Genomic DNA, 26,844 nt, shown 5'->3' with positions numbered 1-26,844 from the left:
TTTTCATGAATATTATCTAGCTTTCTTACTAGATCTTTTAATCTATTAATCATAGTTATTTTTTTCTTTAATGTTTATTACGGAAATTTTCAAATATAGGTTCCTACTGCTTTCCAAAAATAGAGCATTCCTATGAAACCTTTTGTAAGCCAAAATAGTGTAAAGCAAAGAAGCTGTTACCTCTGGACAGTTTTTGCTAATAGATGTGCAGAATAAATCAATATATAGCACAGATAGTCATAGACACAGTTCAAAGTTTGATGCTGAGATGCTGAGTGTGGTTTCTGGGGAAGGAGCTTGATGGTACCAGTCTTGCTGCTCAAGGTGCATGTTGGCTTGCTGCAAAACAAACCCTGAATCCTGTTTTCACTTTTCACCTTTTTTCGTAAAAGTGAAGATTCTTTTCAGATTTCTTTTGTTTAGCAACAAGAGGTAATAATGTAGGTCTTTGGTAGAAGTAAAGTGGTGTGAGTATTCCTTGCTGGCTCAGTGGTAAAGAATCTACCAAAGCAGAGACATGGGTTCTGGTTTGGGAAAATCCCACATACTGTGTAGCAGCGAAGCTCGTGCACCACAACTATTGAGCGTGTGCTCCGGGGCCCAGGAATCACACCTACTGAAACCCATGTGCCCTAGAGCCCGTACTCCACAAGAGAAGCCATTGCAATGAGAATACTTCACACTGCAATGAAGAGTAGCCCTTGATCCCTGCAACTAGAGAAACGCCTTCATATCAAGGAACACCTGGCACAACCATAAATAAATGACAAGTGAAAGTGAAAGTCGCTCTGTTGTGTCCGACTCTTATGGAATTCTCTAGGCCAGAATACTGGAGTGGGTAGCCATTCCCTTTTCCAGGGGATCTTCCTGACCCAGGAATTGCACCGGGGTCTCCTGCATTGCAGGCAGATTCTTTACCAGTTGAGCTAACAAGAAAGCCCCATAATTAAATAAATAATTTAAAAATAAAAAGTAAAGTGGATTGACTCAAACTTTTGAGAAGTGGAGGGATACATGGATCTATAAAAATAATAGTATAATTAACCTGCAGCTACATTACTTTGGCAACAAAGGTCCATCTAGTCAAGGCTATGGTTTTTCCAGTGGTCATGTATGGATGTGAGAGTTGGACTGTGAAGAAAGCTGAGCACCAAAGAATTGATGCTTTTGAACTGTGGTGTTGGAGAAGACTCTTGAGAGTCCCTTGGACTGCAAGGAGATCCAACCAGTCCATTCTAAAGGAGATCAGTCCTGGGTGTTCTTTGGAAGGACTGATGCTAAAGCTGAAACTCCAATACTTTGGCCACCTCATGCGAAGAGTTGATTCATTGGAAAAGACTGTAATGCTGGGAGGGATTGGGGGCAGGAGGAGAAGGGGATGACAGAGGAAGAGATGGCTGGATGGCATCACCGACTCTATGGACATGAGTTTGAGTGAACTCCGGGAGTTGGTGATGGACAGGGAGGCCTGGCGTGCTGTAATTCATGGGGTCACAAAGATTCGGACACGACTGAGCAACTGAACTGAACTGAACCCATTAGGCACTTTCAACAATTATAAATATTTTGTGACACTTATTTTCATCTTTCTTACATGTTTTAAACTTTGAATTTAGAAATAATTATAGACTCACAAGAAGTTGCAGTAAAAACCATATATAAGGAGACTGAGAGTGGTAGCATCTTATATAATTGTAGTATACTATCAAAAGCAGAACATTGATATTAGTAAAATTCAGAGAGCTTTTGCAGATTTAAATCTACAGTTCAGTGATATTAAATACATTCATAATGTTATACAGTCATCATCACCATGCATCTCCATGACTCTTTTCATCTTGTAAAATTGAAACTCCATACCTTGCCCAACCCCTAGCAGCCACCATTCTTATTCTTTCTCTGTGATTTTAAATCATAGTCATTTTAAAGCCTATATCTGATATTATCAACATTTGAGTCATCTTTGAGTTCAATTCTGGTGACTACAGAACTATTACTATTAGTTACCATTAACTAACAATAATAATATTACTATCACAATGTTATTGTTGTCACTATGAACTATTGTCTACAGTAGTTCATCTTTTCTTGAATTTCTGTGTCTCATAATTTTTTTATTGACTGATGGACATCAGTAAATGTCCATCTATTGATGGACATTTCAGTAGAGACTGAAACAAATAGTATTTATGCTCAGAAATGGGCACATTTCACTTATCAGTCTGTTCGTATGGGGTTTAATTTAAGGTAGTCAGCAGTTGAGCTGGTTTGGGGTTTTTATTTCTTTTATTAACTTTAGTCACTAAAGATTTCAAATTCTTCCAACAGTGAATTCAAACTCAACTTCAAATTTCGTTCTTCCTTATGTTTGGAATGGAGAAGGCAATGGCACCCCACTCTAGTACTCTTGCCTGGAAAATCCCACGGACGGAGGAGCCTGGTAGACTGCAGTCCATGGGGTCGCTAAGAGTCAGACACGACTGAACGACTTCACTTTCACTTTTCACTTTCATGCATTGGAGAAGGAAATGGCAACCCACTCCAGTGTTCCTGCCTGGAGAATCCCAAGGACAGGGGAGCCTGGTGGGCTGCCGTCTCTGGGGTTGCACAGAGTCGGACACAACTGAAGCGACTTAGCAGCAGCAGCAGTATGTTTGGAATAGAGTTTAGGGAGCTGGAAGGTTTTCATCAGTATTCTAGCTTCACTCTCAACTTTTAGTAATTCCTGTACGTCTGTATCTCAGAGGGGAATGTTTCTCCCTGCACTTGACACTCTCCAGCAGTAGGTGTCGATGCTTGTTACTTGGTGCTAGGCTCATGGTGGGAACAAAGGGAGATCTATATTCCATGGTTCATCCATAGTATTGGGCAGATCCTATGGACCTGCACCTTGAGGATTGGGAACACAAGTTTTCCTGCTCTTCCCAGTGCAGCCAAACTCAGCCTGGGTCTGGGGTTGGTCTTGGGTGGAAGAGTGTTCCTTGTCCTTCTCACCCCCACACTCCTGTGGTAACAGGATTATGCTTGGTTTTAATGTAGGATCCTGCACCCACAGGTTTTGTACCCCTCCCATGGAACAGAGGTGTTTAATTTCTGTCCTTCTTTATAAAGCAATGGATCTTTCTCTATGTAACCTGAGCATTTTCTGCCCTTCCCCCAGGGTCAAATGGGTTTGACTTTTATTCCTCCCTTGGAAAAAAGGGATTTTTTTTTTGCATTGCTTTCCTGCTGCTTCTTTAGCAATTTAGAGTTTTGGCTTCCTACCAGAGAAAAGTTCTGGCTTCATTTTGAACCCCAGCAGCAGCTGATCACCTCTTTGTGCCTGTGCCACTGAGGGGAGCTCCTGCTGGGCTCCTGCCATGATCTTTCTGGTGGAGTCCTTTTGTGCCTGGGGTTCCCATCTGTTCCAAAATGACATCTACCCCACAATTGTCCTTTGATAATTCACTGGAATTTTAGCTAATTTCTTGTTACCCGCTTGTATGGTGGCTCCTTCCCTCCCCTCTGTTTAACCAAGGGTGAATAGTTTATGTGTCCTGTTTCTCCTTTGAGGAAGAAAAATGTTAATTTATTTGGTTGCCTTGTGATTCAGATCTTTGATGGGCTCAAGAAAGATTATGATTTTATAGATTATTCAGATTTTCCATGATTATGGCCCTCTCTGCAACTTTTTATGTTTTTTGTAGAAGTGGTTCAGTTTTAATTTTCTCTGATTCTCAATCTGGAATTTGGGCCATACTATCTTTTTATCTTCTGTATCTATCTTACTCTTTATATTTTCTGTCCCTTCATATCTTTGTGCTTATTTCTGATTGTTCCTCAGATATGTATTTTGGTGCAGTAATTATTTCTTAATTTTCTAACTAGTCTTTTTTAAAAAACAGTTATTGGAGTGTAGTTGATTTATAATACCAGGCTCCTCTGTCCATGGGAATCTCCAGGCAAGAATATTAGAGTGGGTTACCCTGCCCTCAGGGAATCTTCCTGACCCAAGGATCAAACCCACATCTCTTACATTTCCTGCATTGGCAGATAGGTTCTTTACCACTAGTATCACCTGGGAAGCCCATTTTATATATAGTAGTGTGTATGTCAATCCCAGTTTCCCATAATCTGCTCTTAAACCCCTGTCCATTGAGTCTTTTTTTAAAATTGAAATATAGTTGATTTACAGTGTTAAGCCAATCTCTGCTGTACAGCAAAGTGACTCATTATACACATATATACATTCTTTTTTATATTCTTTTCCATTATGCTTTATCACGGGGTATTGAATGTAGTTCTCTGTACTATGCATTAGGTCCTTGTTCTTTGCATCTACTAACCAACTCCCAGTCCATTCCTTTCCCTCCCCCTCCCACTTGGCAACTGCAGGCTGTTCGTTACGTCTGTGAGTCTGTTTCTGTTTTATAGATAGGTTCATTTGTGCCATATTTTAGTTCCCACATATAAGTGATATCATGTGGTATTTGGCTTTCTCATTCTTACTACACTTGCTGCTGCTGCTGCTGCTGCTGCTGCTGCTGCTGCGTCGCTTCAGTCATGTCCGACTCTGTGCGACCCCATGGACTGCAGCCTACCAGGCTTCTCCGTCCATGGGATTCTCCAGGCAAGAACACTGGAGTGGGTTGCCATTTCCTTCTCCAATGCATGAAAGTGGAAAGTGAAAGTGAAGTCACTCAGTCGTGTCTGACTCTTAGCGACCCCATGGACTGCAGCCCACCAGGCTCCTCCATCCATGGGATTTTCTGGGCAACAGTACTGGAGTAGGGTGCCATTGCCTTCTCCCCTTACTACACTTAGTATTATGATAATCTCTAATTGCATCCATATTGCTGCAAATGGCCTTATTTCATAATTTTTTGTGGCTGAGTAGTACTCCCTGGTATATGTATATCACATCTTTATCCATTCATCTGTTGATTGATATTTACATTGTTTCCATGTTTTGGCTATTGTGAGTAGTGCTGCTATGAACACAGTGGTGCATGTATCTTTTTTTTTTTTTTTTAAGATGCATTCTCATTTATTTATTTTTGGCTGTGCTGTGTCCTCATTGCTGTGTGGGCTTTTCTCGTTGCGGCATGCCAGTCAACTCTAGTTGTGGTGTGCAGGCTTCTCATTATGGTGGCCTCTCTTGTTGTGGACCACAGACTCTAGGGTGCACCAACTTCGGCAGTTTTGGCTCTCCCATTCTAGTGCACAGGCTCAATAGTTGTGGCACACAGGCTTAGCTGCTCCACGGCATGTGGGATCTTCCCAGGTAATGGATCAAACCCATGTCTCCTGCATTGGCAGGCAGATTCTTGACCACTGAGCCACCAGGGAAACCCCCATGTATCTTTTTTAATTATAGTTTTGTCCAAGTATATGCCTAGGAATGGGATTGTTGGATCATATGGTAATTCTATTTTTAGTTTTCTGAGGAACCTCCGTGCTGTTTTCCACAGTGGCTGTACCAACTTATATTGTCACCAACAGTGTAACAAGGTTCCCTTTTCTCCACACCCTCTCTAAGGTTTGTTATTTGTAGACTTTTTAATGATGGCCATTCTGTCTGTTGTGAGATGGTACCTCTTTCAATTTTGATTTGCATTTCTCTAATAATTAATGATGTTTGAGCATCTCTTCATATGCATTTATCCATGTTGTTGTTTAGTCACAAGTCATATCTGACTCTTGCAACTCTGTAGCCCACCAGGCTCCTCTGTCCATGTTCTTGCTGGATTTCCCAGAAAGAAGTGAGTTGCTATTTCATTCTCCAGGGGATCTTGCCGGACCCAGGAATTGAACCCTCGTCTCCTGCAGTGACAGACAGATTCTTTACCACTGAGCCACCAGGAAATCTCTTTGCTTATCCATTGAGTCTATAACTTCACTGACAGTACTTGTCATTTGTAAAAGTTCTATGTGTCTGATTTTCAAATTTTCTTATCTTTTTTAAAAATAATCTTTTTTTAATTATTGCTTTTCCATGTAATTATTCTTGGTGATCTCCTCACTTGTATATTCCAGTAAAGTAGATAATTATTGTTTCAAATTGTCTAACCATGTATTAAAGCTGTCCACTCACTGATCTTTTAACCTCACTGTCAGGACCAGTCTTTCCTCAAAGTTCTCTGTGTGACTTCTTTCATAATTTTTCTCTTTTCTCTTCTTTTCTTTCTTCCTTTTCTGTCTTTCCTTTCTTCCTCTCCTTTTTGCTTCCTTCCTTCTTCCATCCCTCCATCCCTCTCTCCTTCCTTCCCTCCTTTTTTCTCTTCTTTCATAATTTTTTTAGTATGTTTCAATTATCATACAATAAAATTGACTTTCTGTCATAGAAGTATTGTCAATTTAGCACAAATATAAATTCATAAAGCTGTCACTATAATCAGAATAAGGAACAATTCCATAATACTAAAAAACTCTCATGCTGACCTTTTTAGATATGACCATTACTCCTCCTCCTAGGCACTGACTATCTTTGGTATGTTCTTCATCAGTAGAATTTAGCCTTTTCCAAGTGGAATCACATGGTATGTAAACTTTTGAGACTAGTTTATTTCACTAAAGCTAATTCCATTGAGATTAATTCATATTTTTGTGTGTATCAATATCTTTTTCTTTTTATTATTGAGTAGTATTGTATTACATGTATATTCCATAGTTTGTTTATCCATTTACTCACTGACCGACATTTGGGTTGTTTCTAGATTTTTGCTATTATGAATAGAGATGCTCTAAACGTTTGTGTGAAGCGTTTTGTGCGAGTGTAAGTTTTCATTCCTCTTAGGCAGAGATGGGCAAATTTTGATTCACAGACCATTTGCTTATTCTTTTTTAAGAGTCAGGTCAATTTTATTTGGCTGTGCACCATGCAGCATGCAGGATCTTAGTTCCACAACCAGAGGTCAAACCTGTGCCCCCTGCACAGGAAGTGTGGAATCTTAACCACTGGACCACCAGGGAAGTCCCCAGCTACCTATAAGAAAAGTTTTATTGAAATGTAGTCATGTCCATTTCTTAAGTATTGTCTGTAGTTGCTTTCATTGTAAAATATCAGAGTAAATTAATTTTACAGTGTTATAATACAGACTACATTGTCTGCAAACTTGATGTATTTACTATCTGATGTTTTAAGGAAAATTTACTGATTTCTGCTCTAGGATGAATACTTGGGAGTTGGACTGTTGGGTCATGTGATAAGCACATGTTTTGTTTGTTTGTTCTAAGAAATTGTCAAGCCATTTTCCAGAGGCTTTTACCATTTTGTGTTTCCACCAGCAATGTATGAGAGTTCCTATTGCTCTGCAAGGTCTCCAGGACTTCGTATGCATGTATTTTTAAATTTATCCATTCTAGTAGAAGTGTAGTAGAATCTCATTTTCCTGCACGTTTGTTTGTTTGTTTGTTTTTTATTGCTTCTTTAGGTTGTTTCTCACTATTGTTTTGAGAGTTCTTTACATATTCTGCATACCTGTATACAAGTCCTTTATCATATATGAAATTTCTAAATATTTCTCCCATTTCCATAGCTTGTCTTTTCATTTTCTTAACAGTATCTTTCAAAGAGCACAATATTTTGGTTTCAAGATCACAGTTTGCCTTTATTTATTTATTTTTTTGCTCATGTTTTGATATGATGTCGGAAAACTTTTTGCCTAACCTCAGGTCATGAAGGCTATCTTCAAAATCTTTAGAAATTTTTATATTTTCACCTTTTACACTTAGATCTTTGATTTATTTCCATTTAAGGTAATTGTTGATCTGTTTGGATTGGGCTCTACCCAGCAGTATTTGTTCTCTTTGTTTTTTTCTTGTATTTTTCCCTTCTGTATCTTTTCTAGATTCTTTGAATACTTTTTAAAATTCCACTTTAATTTGACTTTTTCTATATCTCTTACATAAGTATATATATATTAAAATAATATATCTAAATGTGTATTATGTTTATAATATATATATGTATATAACTGGTTGATATAGGGATCACTGTCTACTTAGAATTAATATTTTACCACTTCAAATAGAAATTTTGTACTAAATAGGTCCCTTTACATGCCTATCTCTTCATATTAAAGCCATCATTTACTTCTACATACATTTTAACCCCATCAGATAATATTACAATTATTGTTTTCTAGATTTTAATATATTGTAACAGTCTGATATAGCTATGCAGATTTTTATGATTTGGGTTGTTTTTATTTATTTTTCATATTACCAGTTTCCCTCTAGCATCATTTCCTTTTGAGTAGGTTGAGTTGGACAAATTCTTTCCATTTTCTTTCTAAGAATATCATTATTATACCTTCATTTATTAAAAATATTTGCACTAGATATTGAAATCTGAATTGACTTCCTTCTGGCCTCCATGGTTTCTGTTGAGAAATCTATTCTCTTTGAATCTTTGTTACTCAATATGGCATGTGTCTATTTTCCTCCAACTGATTCATGAAGTTTTCTTTTTAATTTTCAATAGTTTGGTTACGATATATTTAAGCGTGGATTTCTTTGAGTTTATCCTCGCTGTGGTTTTTCTGAGCTTCTTAAATTTGTAAGCTTGTATCTTTTACCTAATTTGTCAAGTTTTCAGCCATTATTTTTCCAAATATTTTTTTCAATCAACGTTCTTTCTCCTTTTCTTCTGGGTCTCTGTCAACATAATTATAAAATCTTTTGGTGGTGTTATACATGTTATACAGGAGTCCCTTGGACTCCATTAATTTTATTTAATTTTTTCCTTCTGTATTATTCCAATTAGATGGTTTCTGTGTACTCACTAAAATCAGGATATTAAACACTTCCATCAATGCAAAAATTCCCTTATACTGTTAACACATGGCAAAACCTGCTCTGATCTTCATTACTGCAATTTTTCATTTTATGAAATGTCAAATAAGTGAAGTCGTGTAACCTTTTGAGATTGGCTTCTTTCCTTAGCCTAATGCCTTTGAGATTCATCTATCTTTTCATTTGTGAGTAGTATTCTGTTGTATGGATAATATTTTATTTATACATTCATCTACTGGAGGACATTAAGGTTATTTCCAGTTTTGGTGATTATGAATAATACTGCTCAGTAGAGGTTTTTATGTGAATTTAAACTTTCTATTTTCTAGAGTAAAAACCAGAAGTGAGGTTGCTGGGTCATATGATAAAAATATGTTTAAATTTCTAATAAACTGCCAAATTGTTTACAAGAGTGACCATGCCAATTTGCATTCCTACCAGCAGTGTATGAGAGTAACTGATAGTATTTTAGTGAGTTAACTTCTGATAATCATTTTATTTTATTTTATTTATTTTTAATTATTTATTTATTTTTTTTTACATTTTATTTTATTTTTAAACTTTACATAATTGTATTAGTTTTGCCAAATATCAAAATGAATCTGCCACAGGTATACATGTGTTCCCCATCCTGAACCCTCCTCCCTCCTCCCTCCCCATAATCATTTGATTTTAGACCTAGTATTGGCCACCCAAGACAGATGGGTCATGATGGAGAGTTCTGACAAAACGTGGTCCACTGGAGAAGGGAATGGCAAACCACTTCAGTATTTTTGCCTTGAGAACCCCATGAAAAGTATGAAAAGGCAAAAAGATAGGACCCTGAAAGATTAACTCCCCAGGTCAGTAGGTGCCCAATATGCTACTGGAGATCAGTGGAGAAATAACTCCAGAAAGATTGAACAGATGGAGTCAAAGCAAAAACAACATATGTGAATGTGACTGGTGATGGAAGTACAGTCCGATGCTGTAAAGAACAGTATTGCATAGGAACCTGGAATGTTAGGTCCATGGATCAAGGCAATATGGAAGTGGTTGAGATAGCAAGAGTGAGTGTCGACATTTTAGGAATCAGTGAACTAAAATGGACTGAAATGGGTGAATTTAACTCAGATGACCATTATATATACTACTGTGGGCAGGAATCCCTTGGAAGAAATGGAGAAGCCATCACAGTCAATAAGAGTCTGAAATGCAGTACTTGGATGCAATCTCAAAAACGACAGAATGATCTCTGTCCGTTTCCAATGCAAACCATTCACTATCACAGTAATACAAGTCTGTGCCCTGACCAGTAATGCTAAAAAGCTGAAGTTGAACACTTCTATGAAGACCTGCAAGACATTCTAGAACTAACACCCAAAAAAGATGTCCTTTTCATTATAGAGGACTGGAATGCAAAAGTAGGAAGTCAAGAAATACCTGGAGTAATGGGCAAATTTGGCCTTGGAGTAAAGAATGAAGCAGGGCAAAGGCCAACAGAGTTTTGCCAAGAGAACACACTGGTCATAGCAAACACCCTCTTGCAACAACACAAGAGAAGACTCTACACATGAACATCACCAGATGGTCAGTGCTGAAATCAGATTGATTATATTCTTTGCAGCCAAAGATGCTTTATACAGTCAGCAGAAACAAGACATGGAGCTGACTGTGGCTCAGATCAGGAACTCCTTATTGCCAAATTCAGACTTAAATTGAAAAAACTAGGGAAAACCACTAGACCATTCAGTGATTTACCTAAATCAAATCCCCTACGACTATACAGTGGAAGTGACAAATAGATTCAAGGGATTAAATCTGATGGACAGAGTGCCTGAAAAACTATGGATAGAGGTTTGTGACATTGTACAGGAGGGAGTGATCAAGACTATCCCCAAGAAAAAGAAATGCAAAAAGGCAAAATGGTTGTCTGGGAGGCCTTACAAACAACTATGAAAAGAAGAGAGTGAAAGGCAAAGGAGAAAAGGAAAGATATACTCATCTGAATGCAGTGTTCCAAAGATAGCAAGGAGAGATAAGAAAGCTTTCTTCAGTAATCAATGCAAAGAAATAGAGGAAGACAATAGAATGGGAAAGACTAGAGATCTCTTAAAGAAAATTAGAGATACCAAGGGAACACTTCATGCAAAGATGAGCACAATAAAAAGGACAGAAATGGTATGGACCTAACAGAAGCAGAAGATATTAAGAAGAGGTGGCAAGAATACACAGGAAAACTATACAAAAAAGATCTTCATGACACAGATAACCACAATGGTGTGATCACTCATCTAGAGCCAGACATCCTAAAATGCGAAGTCAAGTGAGCCTTACAAAGCATCACTATGAACAAAGCTAGTGGAGGTGATGGAATTCCAGTTGAGTTATTTCAAATCCTAAAAGATGATGCTGTGAAAGTGCCACACTCAATATGCCTGCAAATTTGGAAAATTCAGCAGTGGCCACAGGATTGGAAAAGATTAGTTTTCATTCCAATCCCAAAGAAAGGCAATGCCAAAGAAATGTTCAAACTACCACACAGTTGCACTCATTTCACCCATTAGCAAAGTAATGCTCAAAATTCTCCAAGCCAGGCTTCAACAATATGTGAACGATGAACTTCCAGATGTTCAAGCTGGATTTGGAAAAGGCAGAGGAACCAGAAATCAAATTGCCAACATCTGTTGGATCATCAAAAAAGCAAGGGAGTTCCAGAAAAACATCTACTTCTGCTTTATTGACTTGCCAAAGCCTTTGACTTTGTGGATTACAACAAACTGTGAAAAATTCTTCAAGAGATGGGAATATCATACCACCTTACCTGCCTCCTGAGAAATCTGGATGTGGGTCAAGAAGCAACAGTTAGAACTGGACATGCAACAATAGACTGGTTCCAAATAGGAAAGGAAGTACATCAGGGCTGTATATTGCCACCCTACTTATTTAACTTATATACGGAGTACATCATGAGAAATGCTGGACTGGATGAAGCGCAAGCTGAAATCAAGATGCCAGGAGAAATATCAATAACCTCAGATATGCAGATGACACCACCCTTATAGCAGAAAGCAAAGAACTAAAGAGCCTCTTGATGAAAATGAAAGAAGAGAGTAAAAAAGTTTGCTTAAAGCTCAACATTCAGAAAACTAAGATCATGGCATCTGGTCCCAGTACTTCATGTCAAATAGTGGGGAAACAGTGGAAACAGTGACAGACTTTATTTTTTGGGCTCCAGAATCACTGCAGATGGTGACTGCAACCATGAAATTAAAAGACGCTTGCTCCTTGGAAGATAAGTTATGACCAACCTAGACAACTTATTAAAAAGCAGAGTCATTACTTTGCCAACAAAGGTCCCTGTAGTCAAAGCTGTGGTTTTTCCAGTAGTCCTATATGGATGTCAGAGTTGGACTAGAAAGAAAGCTGAGCACCGAAGAATTGATGCTTTTGAACTGTGGTGTTGGAGAAGACTCTTGAGAGTCCCTGGACAGCAAGGAGATCGATCCATCCAGTCCATCCTAAAGCAAATCAGTCGTGAATATTCGTTGGAAGGATTGATGTTGAAGCTGAAACTCCAATACTTTGGCCAGCTGTTGTGACAAACTGACTCATTTGAAAAGACCCTGATGCTGGAAAAGATTGAAGGCGAGAGGAGAAAGGGACGACAGAGGATGAGATAATTGGACGGCATCACTGACTCAGTGCACATGAGTTTGAGTAAGCTCCAGGAGTTGGTGATGGACAGGGAGGCCTGGTGTGCTGCAGTTCATGGGGTCACAAAGAGTCTGACACGACTGAGTGACTGAACTGATTCCTAGGGTTTTTTTTTTTTTTTAAGTTTAAAATTTTTAGTCCAAATTTTTCTTTGTGCTTACTTTATCCTTGCTTGAGAAAGAGACATTTGGAGTTACTTTACGTTTTTGACTATCATAGTTGCAATTGAAAGGCACCACTGCCAACATTTAGTGAAGGAAGTCCATAACATCTGTTTTACATTTAGTGAAGTTTTAACTGTGCTTGGGAAAAATAGATAAAACGCAATAATTCCTACAGCTATAAGAGCCAACACATGCATGCTCTCTTTCTCTCTCTCTCTCTCACCCACACACACACACTTTCTAAAATAGTATACTATGGACATATAAAATGGGAGTGAGGGAATTGTGACTTAATCCACTTTAAATGCAGTTTTTTTTAAAAGTTATGTAACAAAACTATCTTTTTCTTTTTCTCTCTTTCTCTGAGTATCGTGTGTGTGTGTGTGTGTGTGTGTGTGTGTGTGTGTTTAAACTTTGGGCATTGTAGTTTTTATTTTTTATTTCTTGGCTCACTCCAGCATCACATGATTGAGCGCATATTTTTTGCTCCCTTGCTTGATGAAGATCAAAATGTCGTATCAGTTTGGCCTTGTAAGCTCTAATGAAATAACTACTGCTTTTTATAGGTTTCCCTTGATGGTTCAGTGGTAAAGAATCTGCCTGCCAATGCAGGAGATTCAAGAGACTCAAGTTTAATCCCTGGGTCAGGACGATCCCCTGGAGAAGGAAATGGCAACCCACTCCAGTGTTCTTGCCTGGAAATTCCCATGGAGAGAGGAGCCTGGCGGACTTCAGTCCATGGGGTCATGAAAGAGTCAGACGTGACTTTGTGACTAAACAACTGCTGTTTATAAGCCTTTGTTCTTTGGAGAGTAATTTCATCTCTCAGGCATTAGAAAAGTATTGATAATATTTTTATTTTTATTGTCTGTCTGAGATATTTCAATTACATAAGGTAACTTTTGACAGTCTACTTAGATTTAATACTTCACCACTACAAGTACTGTCTGGAAATGCTTATAGCCATATAGATCTCTTTCTCTCTCTTCGTGTTTCAGATTTTATATGAATTACATTCATATGTATGCACTGAAAACCCCATCAGACAACGTTATAGTTTTTTACTTTTCAACCATGATATATAACTTAAGGAACTAAAAAGTGGTAGACTGTTATATTTAACCAGGTTTTTACCATTTCTGTTGTTCTCTTAGGTACTTTGGTGTACAACCTAAGAATAGAGGTGTTCTCTTCTGTACTCATAGTGCAGTGAATGACTCTATAAATTGACGTTTTTAAAAATAATTTCTGGTTTTTTGTATTTATTTATTTGGCCACACCAGGTCTTAGTTGTGGCACACAGGGTCTTTGTTTCTTCGAGTGGGATCTTCTGTTGCAGCACAGACTCTCTAGTTGTGGCGTGCAGACTCAGGAGTTACAGTGCAGGAGTACCAGAGTGTCTGCGGAGTTGGTTGCTCCATGGCATGTGGGATCTTAATTTCCCAACCAGGGATCGAACCCACATCCTCTGTATTGCAGGGTGAATTCTTAACCACTGGACCACCAGGGAAGTCCTCATAAACTGACATTGATATAATACTTTCATCTATTTTGCCATCCATATTTCAGTTTGGTTAGTTGATCTAATAATGTCCTCTCTTGTGTTTTCTTTTCCTCTGCAGTACATGATCTAGTCTAGGGTCAAGTATTGCATTTAGTTGTCATGTCTTATAGATTTCTTTAATCTGGAACAATTTAAGAGCGCTTCATGACTATGCCATCTTTACAAAATACAAGTCTTTCACCTCCCCCCAGTCCTGCCACATATAGAATGTTTTTAATTTTATCTTGAATTTTTTTCTCATCAATTGCTCTTATGTTAGACAAAATACTGTATAGGTGATGTTTTGTCTTTTTCAGATATCTTTTACTCAAAGGTGATGTTAATTTTAATCATCAGCCAAACTGTTACTTGATTCTCCTCTATATCATTACTGCTTTTTTTTTAACCTCACAACTAATAGGCAATCTATAGGGAGACACTTTATGACCATGCAGATGCTACTCATTAAGATTTCTGCCTATATTTAGCATCACCTGGTGATTCTTATCTGATCTGCTCTTTACTATGATGGTTGCAAACTGATGATTTTTCAACTCCAGCACTTCACTTTACATTTCTCAATAAACATTAGACCTTGCTTAAGAAATAAATCACCCTTCACCCTGTGTATGTGTACATATGTGTACATATCTATTTATTATAGATATTTTATCATTCTTCTTATTTTTCTTAAAGATGTACAATTCTTTACTCCTGTATTTTTGAACACTTCCTTACATTTTGGCATAAAAAGACTTTCCAGTCTTAAAAGATACCTCTTCTGCCCCAGAATGAAAATTTAAAAATAAATAAATACATACATGTTGAATGTGTATTATGTACTCTGTACCGTATTAGTCTCTCATAATATAATTGAACAATATTAGATAGTGCTAAGTGGTATCAGGGATAATAAAGCCATGCCCTCCTCCAAGTAATCTTCCCAACCCAGGGATTGAACCCAGGTTTCCTGCATTGCAGATGGATTCTTTACTGTCTGAGCCACCAAGGAAGCCAATAATAATATAATTGAACAATATTAGATAGTGATAAGTGGTATTGGGGAAAATAAAGTGGGATGGGAAATAGGGAATATACGTGATAAATGAGAGCTATTCACTTTTAAATAAGGTGGTCAGGGAAGGCCTTATTTAGAAGATATTGTTTTTGTTGTTCAGTCACTTAGTCATTTCCAACTCTTTGCGACCCCATGGACTGCAGTACACCAGGCTTCCCTGTCCACCATCTGTTGGAGTTTGCGCAAACTCACGTCCGGTGATCCCATCCAGCCATCTCATCCTTTGTCGTCTCCTTCTCCTCCTGCCTTCAATCTTTCCCAGCATCCGGGTCTTTTCTAATGAGTTGGCTCTTAGCATCAGGTGGCCAAATTATTGGAGCTTCAGCATCAGTCCTTCCAATGAATATTCAGGGCTGATTTCCTTTAGGATTGACTGGTTTGATCTCCTTGCAGTCTAAGGACTCTCAAGAGTCTTCTCCAACACCACAATTTGAAAGCATCAATTCTTTTACAAGGTGACATATGAGTAAATCAGGGAGCTAACCTTGCCTTATTGTACCTCGCTGGGTATCAACTCTAGGTACTCTCTAAAAATGAATCATATGCTGCCTTGTATTATAATCACCTAGTGTGTATATATGTGTATATGTATATATATATATATGTTATCTTTAGTTTACAAATATGTGATAACAAGGACAGTGTACCAGTATATAACACATTTCATTGGTTTTAAACTAATGACTAACACCTCTGAATTAGGAAAAATATTTAAACTCTGTGGAGCTCCTTCCTTATCTGCAAAATGAAGGAACTGGATAAAATTATTTGCAAGCTTCTGCCCCATTCCAGAAGTTTATATGAAGGATAACAAATCAAAGAATAAAAATATTTCTGAGAAATAATGGAACTTATTGGAGTTGGAATAATAGAACTATGAGAACATCCTTAAGCTATTAATAGGTCTCTCGTTTACAGCATGGAGTGAGCCAATATTTGGGGAATGCATCTCAGCAAAACTAAAGCTACAGTTTTGTATTCCTCTGGGCCACCCACTCTACATAAAATTACTTCATCTAACAGATTGCCTATTGTTTGATATTACTTGTGGCATAGATTCCTAAACTCCTTCAGTAAGAATATGTGCCCACCACTATTTACAATACACTCAACTGATCTAGTTACAGGGACTCTTTAAGAATGAAATCTATGTGCCAGATGACTTCTTTGCTTTTTTGCTGTTGTTTTTGAAAAAGCAAAAGCATAAAAAGTTCTAACTGAAAGAGATTTAGGATAAAACTACTCAGATTAATCATTTTACACGTAAGCTGAATGGTTATTACATAAGCATGCTCTTTTTTCGTATGCCTGAGACAATTTTAGATCATTTTCCAAGAATCAATTCAATTAATCCCCATGCTGACTTCCACAAGCTACTTGCTCTATGGAGTTACTTACTATTCCAAATTTTAATAAATTCACCAAGATTACTTTAAAAGTAGCTTCAGTGATCATTATTTTTTACTCAGTGATCAAGACATGCCACAAATTGGTCACTTTCATAGACATATCACTAGCTTCCATGAAGACTAGGTTGGTGAGATCCCTCTGAGAAGCAGTTCCAGTGTGTTCTTTAACTCATGGTTACAGGGTTATTTGCCTGAATGACCAAGTATGGAGAGAATAAACCTCTCTACTGCTGTTTATATAGTCTCAGTTCAGTTCAGTCACTCAGTTGTGTCTGACTCTTTGCGACCCCATGAATTGCAGCATGCCAGGCCTCCCTGTGCATCACCAACTCTCGGAGTTCACTCAAATTCACGTCTATCGAGTCAGTGATGCCATCCAGCCATCTCATCCTCTGTCGTCCCCTTCTCCTCCTGCCCCTAATCCATCCCAGCATCAGAGTCTTTTCCAATGAGTCAACTCTTCGCATGAGGTGGCCAAAGTATTGGAGTTTCAGCTTTACCATCAGTCCTCCCAAAGAACACCCAGGACTTATCTCCTTTAGAATGGACTGGTTGGATTTCCTTGCAGTCCAAGGGACTCTCAAGAGTCTTCTCCAACACCACAATTCAAAAGCATCAATTCTTTGGTGCTCAGCTTTCTTCACAGTCCAACTCTCACATCCATACATGACTACTGGAAAAACCATAGCTTTGACTAGACGGACCTCTGTTGGCAAAGTAATGTCTCTGCTTTTGAATATGCTATCTAGGTTGGTCATAACTTTCCTTCCAAGGAGTAAGCGTCTTTTAATTTCATGGCTGCAGTCACCATCTGCAGTGATTTTGGAGCCCCGAAAATAAAGTCTGACAGTTTCCCCATCTATTTCCCATGAAGTGATGGGACCAGATGCCATGATCTTAGTTTTCTAAATGTTGAGCTTTAAGCCAACTTTTTCACTCTCCTGTTTCACTTTCATCAAGAGGCTTTTTAGTGTAGGGTAGTCTTTTTCCTGTCTACAGGAAGCTACAGATTACATGTGAAATAAACATCTATGTTCATATATCCTACCTGGCTGATGTTTAAAGTTAGTAATAAATGCACAGGAAACTATTTTAAAAGATTTTTTAAAATTATTTGAGTATGGTAAGTCCATCAGATCAGAAAGATGATTACGATTGGAATTTTTCTCACATTTCCTGCAAGGAGGGGTACATCATGCCACAGGCACCACTAGAATAGGTCAGGAGTCAGTGGGAGAGGGGGAAACTGGTCATCTGTGGTTTCTGAGGTAAGGAAAAGGTAAGTCAAGGTGAACAGGCTTACACTGGCTAGTTTGAAAAATTTTAGAAGGCTCTGGGTCATAAAAGCTGTCACTAAATGCCTCTGGTACCTAAGCCTGGGCAAGTGGATAAGGGTATAGCAAATATAAAGGAGGTGGTTGAGATACAAGTTCTGGACTGGTTGGATCAAGTTAGAAAATCACACTCAGGAGCAAGTTGTTTACTATCTCTAAGAATGGGCTAACCTTGGGAGGCATAGTTTGCTCAGGGTTATCAAGACTCTAGATGTTAAAGCATCAGAATACAGAAAATAAAAAGACATGATTAATGCAGAGCCCTCTCTGAGTCCTTTTAAAATCGAAGGCATAGATGTCAGTGAAACTAACAGAGTAAGTAAGTACCTTTGAAGATTCTATCCTCTCTAAAAGCAGCAAGAAAACTGGCCAAAACTGTCATGATCAGATTTTTTGGAATTCTAGAAATGAACCATCTTTGCATGAAATGTTTCCATTTTCAGTTTTCTTGAAGATATCTCTAGTCTTTCCCTATTCTATTGCTCTCTGTTTCTTTGCGTTGTTCACTTAAGATGGTTTTCTTATAACTCCTTGCTGTTCTCTGCAAAGATTAGTCTGAAGTCTGAAGCCAGGAAACCTGATTCCTCTAGCTCCGTTTTTCTCTTTCAAGATTGCTTTGGTTGGCTATTTGGGATCTTTTGTGTCTCCATACAAATTTTGAAATTTTTTTTTTCTAATTCTGTGGAAAATGCCATTGGTAATTTAATAAAGATTGCACTGAATCTGTAGATTGCCTTGGGAAGTATAGTCATTTTGATAATATTGATTCTTCTAATCCATGAACATGGTATATCTTTCCATCTCTTTATGTCTTCTTTGATTTCTTTCCTCAGCATCCTACACTTTTTGAAGTATAGGTCTTTTGTCTTCTTAGGTAAGATGCAATGGTAAATGGAATTTCTTCTTTAATTTCTCTTTCTCATCTTTCTTTTTTAGTGTATAGAAATGCAACAGATTTTTGTGTATTAATTTTATAACTTGCAGCTTTACCACATTCACTGCTGAGTTCTAGTAGTTTTCTGATACCATCTTTAGGATCCTCCATATATACTGTCATGTCATCTGCAATCCAATTTGGATTACCTTTACTTCTTTTTCTTCTCTGATTGCTGTACCTACGACTTCCAAAAATATGTTGAATAAAAGTGGTGACAGTGGACATCCTTGTCTTTTTCTTGATGTGACAGGGAATGCTTTCAACTTTTCACCGTTGAGTATAATGCTAGCTATAGGCTTGTCATATATGGCCTTTATTATGTTGAAGTATATACCCTCTATGCCCACTTTCTGGGGATTTTTTTTTTTATCATAAATTGGTGCTGAATTTTGTCAAAAACTTTTTCCACACCTATTGAGATGTCCCTTGGACTGCAAGGAGATCCAACCAGTCCATCCTAAAGGAGATCAGTCCTGGGTATTCATTGGAGGGACTGATGTTGAAGCTGAAACTCCAATACTTTGGCCACCAGATGCGAAGAGCTGACTCATTTGAAAAGACCCTGATGCTGGGAAAGATTAAGGGCAGAAGGAGAAGGGGATGACAGAGGATGAGATGGTTAGATGGCATCACTGACACAATGGACATGTGTTTGGGTGGACTCCAGGAGTTGATGATGGACAGGGAGGCCTGGCGTGCTGCAGTTCATGGGGTTGCAAAGAGTCAGACATGACGGAGCTACTGAACTGAACTGATTGAGATGATCATATGGTTTTTATTCTTCAATTTGTTGATGTGGTTTATCACATTGATAGATTGGCAGATGTTGAAAAATTCTTGTGTCCCTGGATGAATCACACTTGATCACAGTGTATGATCTTTTTAATGTATTGTTGGAAAAGAATTGCTAGTATTTTGTTGAGGATTTTAAATCAATGGAGTAGGATACAAAACCCAGAAATAAGCCCATGCACCTATGTTCAGTTAATCTATGACAAAGGAGGCAAGACTGCACAATATTCCTTCTCTTGTGTTCCCTGCCTAGAGAAGTTCTTTTAGCATTTCTTGTAAAGCTGGTTTGGTGGTGCTGAATTCTCTTAACTTTCGATTGTCTGGAGAGCTTTTGATTTCTGCATCGTATCTGAAAGAGACTCTTCCTGGGTAGCGTATTCTTGGTTGTAGGTTCTTCTCTTTCATCTGCATAGACTTTTCTGTTGACCATGATGGGCTACTCCATTTCTTCTAAGAGATTCCTACCCACAGTAGTAGATGTAATGGTCATCTGAGTTAAATTCACCCATTCCAGTCACATCTATTCTATCTATTCTATTACTAGTACTTCTATTTCTAGTCACATCCACAACTGGGTATTGTTTTCGCTTTGGCTCCATCCCTTCATTCCTTCTGGAGTTATTTTCCACTTATCTCCAGTAGCATATTGGGCACCTACCGATCCACGGAGTTCTCCTTTCAGTATCCTATTATTTTGCCTTTTCATACTGTTCATGGGGTTCTCAAGGCAAGAATACTGAAATGGTTTGCCATTCCCTTCTCCAGTGGACCACATTCTGTCAGATCTCTCCACCATGACCCGCCCATCTTGGGTTGCCCCACGGGCATGGCTTAGTTTCATTGAGTTAGACAAGGCTGTGGTTCTAGTATGATTAGATTGACTAGTTTTCTGTGATTATGGTTTCAGTGTGTCTGCCCTCTGATGCTCTCTCGCAACACTTACTTGGGTTTCTCTTACCTTGGACATGAGTTAGCTCTTCACGGCTGCTCCAGCAAAGCGCAGCCACTGCTTCTTACCTTGGACTAGGGGTATCTCCTCATGGCCGCCCCTCCTGACCTTGAACGTGGAGTAGCTCCTCTCGGCCCTCCTGCTACTGCACAGCCACAGCTCCTTGGACGTGGGGTTGCTCCTCTTGGCAGCTTCCCCTGACCTCGGGCATGTGGTAGCTCCTCTTGGCCGCCACCCCTGACCTCGGGTGAGGGTTAGCTCCTCTCAGCCACTGCCCCTGACCTCAGGCATGTGGTAGCTCCTCTCGGCCGCCACCCCTGACCTCGGACGTGGGGTAGCTCCTCAATCTCAAAATAGACAGAATGATCTCTGTTTATTTCCAAGGCAAACCATTCAATATCACGATAATCCAAGCCTATGCCCCAACCAGTAACGCCCCAACTTCAGAAGCTGAAGTTGAATGGTTCTATGAAGAACTATAAGACCTTTTAGAACTAACATCCAAAAAGATGTCCTTTTCATTGTAGGGGACTGGAATGCAAAAGTAGGAAGTCAAGAAACACTTGGAGTAACAGGCAAATCTGGCCCTGTAGTACGGAATGAAGCAGGGCAAAGGCTAATAGAGTTTTGCCAAGAGAATGCACTGGTCATAACAAACACCCTCTTCCAACAACATAAGAGAAGACTCTGTATATGAACATCACCAGATGGTCCACACCAAAATCAGACTCATTATATTCTTTGTAGCCAAAGATGGAGAAGCTCTATACAGTCAGCAAAAACAAGACCGGGAGCTGACTGTGACTCAGATCATGAACTCCTTATTGCCAAATTCAGACTTAATTTGAAGAAAGTAGGGAAAACCACTAGACCATTCAGTTATGACCTAAATCAAATCCCTTATGATTATACAGTGGAAGTGAGAAATAGATTTAAGGGACTAGATCTGCTAGAGTGCCTGATGAACTATGGACTGAGGTTCGTGACACTGTACAGAAGACAGGGATCAAGACCATCCCCATGAAAAATAAATGCAAAAAGGCAAAATGGCTGTCTGAGGAGGCCTTACAAATAGCTGTGAAAAGAAGAGAAGCAGTAGAGCCTGAAGTCAGGTAGGTTGATTCCTCCAGTTCCATTTTTCTTTCTCAAGATCGCTTTGGCTATTCGAGGTTTTTTGTGTTTCCATACAAATTGTGAAATTATTTGTTCTAGCTCTGTGAAGAATACTGTTGGTAACTTGATAGGGATTGCATTGAATCTATAAATTGCTTTGGGTAGTATACTCATTTTCACTATATTGATTCTTCCAATCCATGAACATGGTATATTTCTCCATCTATTAGTGTCCTCTTTGATTTCTTTCACCAGTGTTTTATAGTTTTCTATATATAGGTCTTTAGTTTCTTTAGGTAGATATATTCCTAAGTATTTTATTCTTTTCATTGCAATGGTGAATGGAATTGTTTCCTTAATTTCTCTTTCTGTTTTCTCATTATTAGTGTATAGGAATGCAAGGGATTTCTGTGTGTTGATTTTATATCCTGCAACTTTACTATAATCATTGATTAGTTCTAGTAATTTTCTGGTGGAGTCTTTAGGGTTTTCTATGTAGAGGATCATGTCATCTGCAAATAGTGAGAGTTTTACTTCTTCTTTTCAATTTGGATTCCTTTTATTTCTTTTTCTGCTCTGATTGCTGTAGCCAAAACTTCCAAAACTATGTTGAATAGTAATGGTGAAAGTGGGCACCCTTGTCTTGTTCCTGACTTTAGAGGAAATGCTTTCAATTTTTCACCATTGAGGATAATGTTTGCTGTGGGTTTGTCATATATAGCTTTTATTATGTTGAGGTATGTTCCTTCTATTCCTGCTTTCTGGAGAGTTTTATCATAAATGGGTGTTGAATTTTGTCAAAGGCTTTCTCTGCATCTATTGAGATAATCATATGGTTTTGTTTTTTCAATTTGTTAATGTGGTGTATTACATTGATTGATTTGCCTGGATATTGAAGAATCCTTGCATCCCTGGGATAAAGCCCACTTGGTCATGGTGTATGATCTTTTTAATGTGTTGTTGGATTCTGATTGCTAGAATTTTGTTAAGGATTTTTGCATCTATGTTCATCAGTGATATTGGCCTGTAGTTTTCTTTTTCTGTGGCATCTTTGTCAGGTTTTGTTATTAGGGTGATGGTGGCCTCAGTACCATTTCACGCCAGTCAGAATGGCTGTGATCCAAAAGTCTACAAATAATAAATGCTGGAGAGGGTGTGGAGAAAAGGGAACCCTCTTACACTGTTGGTGGGAATGCAAACTAGTACAGCCACTATGGAGAACAGTGTGGAGATTCCTTAAAAACTGGAAATAGAACTGCCTTATGATCCAGCAATCCCACTGCTTGGCATACACACTGAGGAAACCAGAAGGGAAAGAGACACGTGTACCCCAATGTTCATCGCAGCACTGTTTATAATAGCCAGGACATGGAAGCTACCTAGATGTCCATCAGCAGATGAATGGATAAGAAAGCTGTGGTACATATACACAATGGAGTATTACTCAGCCATTAAAAAGAATACATTTGAATCAGTTCTAATGAGGTGGATGAAACTGGAGCCTATTATACAGAGTGAAGTAAGCCAGAAGGAAAAACATAAATACAGTATACTAACGCATATATATGGAATTTAGAAAGATGGTAATGATAACCCTGTATACGAGACAGCAAAAGAGACACTGATGTATGGAGCAGTCTTATGGACTCTGTGGGAGAGGGAGAGGGTGGGAAGATTTGGGAGAATGGCATTGAAACACGTGAAATGTCATGTATGAAACAAGATGCCAGTCCAGGTTCAGTGCACGATGCTGGATGCTTGGGGCTGGTGCGCTGGGACGGCCCAGGGGGATGGTATGGGGAGGGGGAGGAGGAGGGTTCAGGATGGGGAGCACGTGTATACCTGAAATTTTTTAATTTAAAAAAAAAAAAAACTGGAAAATAAACAATTTTAAAATTAAAAAAAAAAAAAAAACTGGAAAAAAAAAAAAAAGAGTCACTGCAGGAAGCTTGTTAAAAAAAAAAAAAAAGAAAAGAAGAGAAGCAAACAGCAAAGGAGAAAAGGAAAGATATAAGCATCTGAATGCAGAGTTCCAAAGAATAGCAAGGAGAGATAAGAAAGCCTTCCTCAGTGATCAATGCAAAGAAATAGAAGAAAACAACAGAATGGGAAAGACTAGAGATCTCTTCAAGAAAATTAGAGCTACCAAGGGAACATTTTATGCAAAGATGGAATCAATAAAGGACAGAAATTGTATGGACCTAACAGAAGTGGAAGATATTAAGAATATGTGGCGAGAATACACAGAAGAACTATACAAAACTTCATGACCAAGATAACCATGATGGTGAGATCACTCACCTAGAGCCAGATATCCTGGAATGTGAAGTCAAGTGGGCCTTAGAAAGCATCACTACGAACAAAGCTAGTGGAGGTGATAGAATTCCAGTTGAGCTATTTCAAATCCTGAAAGATGATGCTGTGAAAGTGCCACACTCAATATGCCAGCAAATTTGGAAAACTCAGCAGTGGCCACAGGACTGGAAAAGGTCAGTTTTCATTCCAATCCCAAAGAAAGGCAATGCCAAAGAATGCTCAAACTACCACACAACTGCACTCATCTCACACACTAGTAAAGTAATGCTCAAAATTCTCCAACCCAGGCTTCAGCAATACATGAACCATAAACTTCTGGATGTTCAAGCTGGTTTTAGAAAAGGCAGAGGAACCAGAGATCAAATTGCCAACATCCGCTGAATCATGGAAAAAGCAAGAGAGTTCCAAAAAAACATCTATTTCTGCTTTATTGACTATGCCAAAGCCTTGGACTGTGTGGATCACAATAAACTGTGGAAAATTCTGAAGGAGATGGGAATACCAGACCACCTGACCTGCCTCTTGAGAAATTTGTATGCAGGTCAGGAAGCAACAGTTAGAACTGGACATGGAACAACAGACTGGTTCCAAATAGGAAAAGGAGTACGCCAAGGTTGTATATTGTCACCCTGCTTATTTAACTTATATGCAGTGTACATCATGAGAAACGCTGGACTGGAAGAAGCACAAGCTGGAATCAAGATTGCTGGGAGAAATATCAATAACCTCAGATATGCATATGACACCACCCTTATGGCAGAAAGTGAAGAGGAACTAAAAAGCCTCTTGATGAAAGTGAAAGAGGAGAGTGAAAAAGTTGGCTTAAAGCTCAACATTCAGAAAACTAAGATCATGGCATCTGGTCTCATCACGTCATGGGAAATAGATGGGGAAACAGTGGAAACAGTGTCAGACTTTTTTTTGTGGGGGGGACTCCAAAATCACTGCAGATGGTGATTGCAGCCATGAAATTAAAAGATGTTTACTCCTTGGAAGGAAAGTTATGACTAACCTAGATAGCATATTCAAAAGCAGAGACATTACTTTGCCAACAAAGGTCTGTCTAGTCAAGGCTATGATTTTTCCAGTAGTCATGTATGGATGTGAGAGTTGAACTGTGAAGAAAGCTGAGCGCTGAAGAATTGATGCTTTTGAACTGTGGTGTTGGAGAAGACTCTTGAGAGTCCCTTGAACTGTAAGGAGATCCAACCAGTCCTTTCTAAAGGAGATCCGTCCTGGGTGTTCATTGGAGGGACTGATGTTGAAGCTGAAACTCCAATACTTTGGCCACCTCATGCGAAGAGTTGACTCATTGGAAAAGACTCTGATGCTGGGAGGGATTTGGGGCAGGAGGAGAAGGGGACGACAGAGGATGAGATGGCTGGATGCCATCACTGACTCGATGGACGTGAGTCTGAGTGACCTCCAGGAGTTGTTGATGGACAGGGAGGCCTGGTGTGCTGCGATTCATGGGGTCACGGAGAGTCAGACACGACTGAGCAACTGAACTGAATACAGTGGATGGTACATAGTACGACTTCAGCCTAAGGAATGAGTGAACAAATGAATTGGCACTGTCCTAATCTCATCTCTGATATTTTCCTCTTCACTTGTCTCCTTCTACTCCTCACTGTAGCCATTCTGAATACCTTGCAGTTCTTTGAACACAGTGTTCTCTTAACAGGGACCAGTCTTTGTCTGTACACCTTTCCTGTGTGCTTCCCCAGTAATGGAAAGTAGTGTCGTGCCTTCTGTGTAGGCATTATTGTATAACTGAGTTCATGGGGTCACAAAGAGTCAGACATGACTGAGCGACTGAACTCTGCATAGAATTAGATAAACAGGGTGACAGTATATAACCTTGTCATACTCGTTTCCCAGTTTGAACCAGTTCATTGTTCCATGTCTGGTTCTAACTTGCTTCTTGACTTGCATCATGTTGCTCAGGAAACAGGTAAGGTGTTCTTGTATTACCATCTGTTTAAAAATTTTCCACAGTTTGTTGAAATCCACATAGTTAAAGGCTTTAGCATAGTCAATGAAGCAGAAGTAGATGTTTTTCTAGAATTCCTTTGCTTTCTCTGTGATCCAATGGATGTTGGCAGTTTGATCTCTGTTCCTCTGCCTTTTCTAAATCCAGCTTATACATCTGGAAGTTCTCAGTTCATGTACTGTTGAAGCCTAACTTGAAGGATTTTGAGCATTACCTGGCTTAGCACATAAAATGAGCACAATCTGTGCTCATAACTGTCCTCACCATACAACTACTGTACAGGAGTTTGAATATTCTTTGGCATTATGTCTCTTTGGGATTGGAATGAAAGCTGACCTATTCCAGTCCTGTGGCCACTGCTGAGTTTTCCATATTTGCTGGCATATTGAGTGCAGCACTTTTACAGCATCATCTTTTAGGATTTGAAATAGCTCAGCTGGAATTCCATCACCTTCACTAGCTTTGTTTGCAGTAATACTTCCTAAGGCCCACTTGACTTCACACCCCAAGATGTCTGGCTCTAGGTGAGTGACCACGCCATAGAGTTTTCGTGATTGTTAAGACTTTTTTTGTATATTTCTTACGTGTATCCTTGCCACCTCTTCTTAATCTCTTCTTCTTCTGTTAGGTTCTTATCATTTCTGTCCTTTTTTGTGCCCATCCTTGCATGAAATAATGACTAGGAACTAGTAACTAAGACCAGATATATTCTTTGTTATACCATGGATCATCAAATGAGGTATCA

General features: G+C 38.9%; 1 protein-coding gene across 2 annotated transcripts in view; it reads left to right on the top strand.

The window, feature by feature from the left end:
- CENPP (centromere protein P) overlaps nt 1-26,844 on the top strand; it is a 237,069-nt gene that overhangs the window by 39,065 nt on the left and 171,160 nt on the right. The gene's annotated exons all lie outside the window — the stretch shown is intronic.

This window comes from Bos mutus, chromosome 8 (genome assembly GCF_027580195.1).
Source record: "Bos mutus isolate GX-2022 chromosome 8, NWIPB_WYAK_1.1, whole genome shotgun sequence".
NCBI lineage: Eukaryota > Metazoa > Chordata > Mammalia > Artiodactyla > Bovidae > Bos > Bos mutus.
Note: the sequence above shows the minus strand (reverse complement) of the source record. Positions and strands in the feature narration are given on the sequence as shown.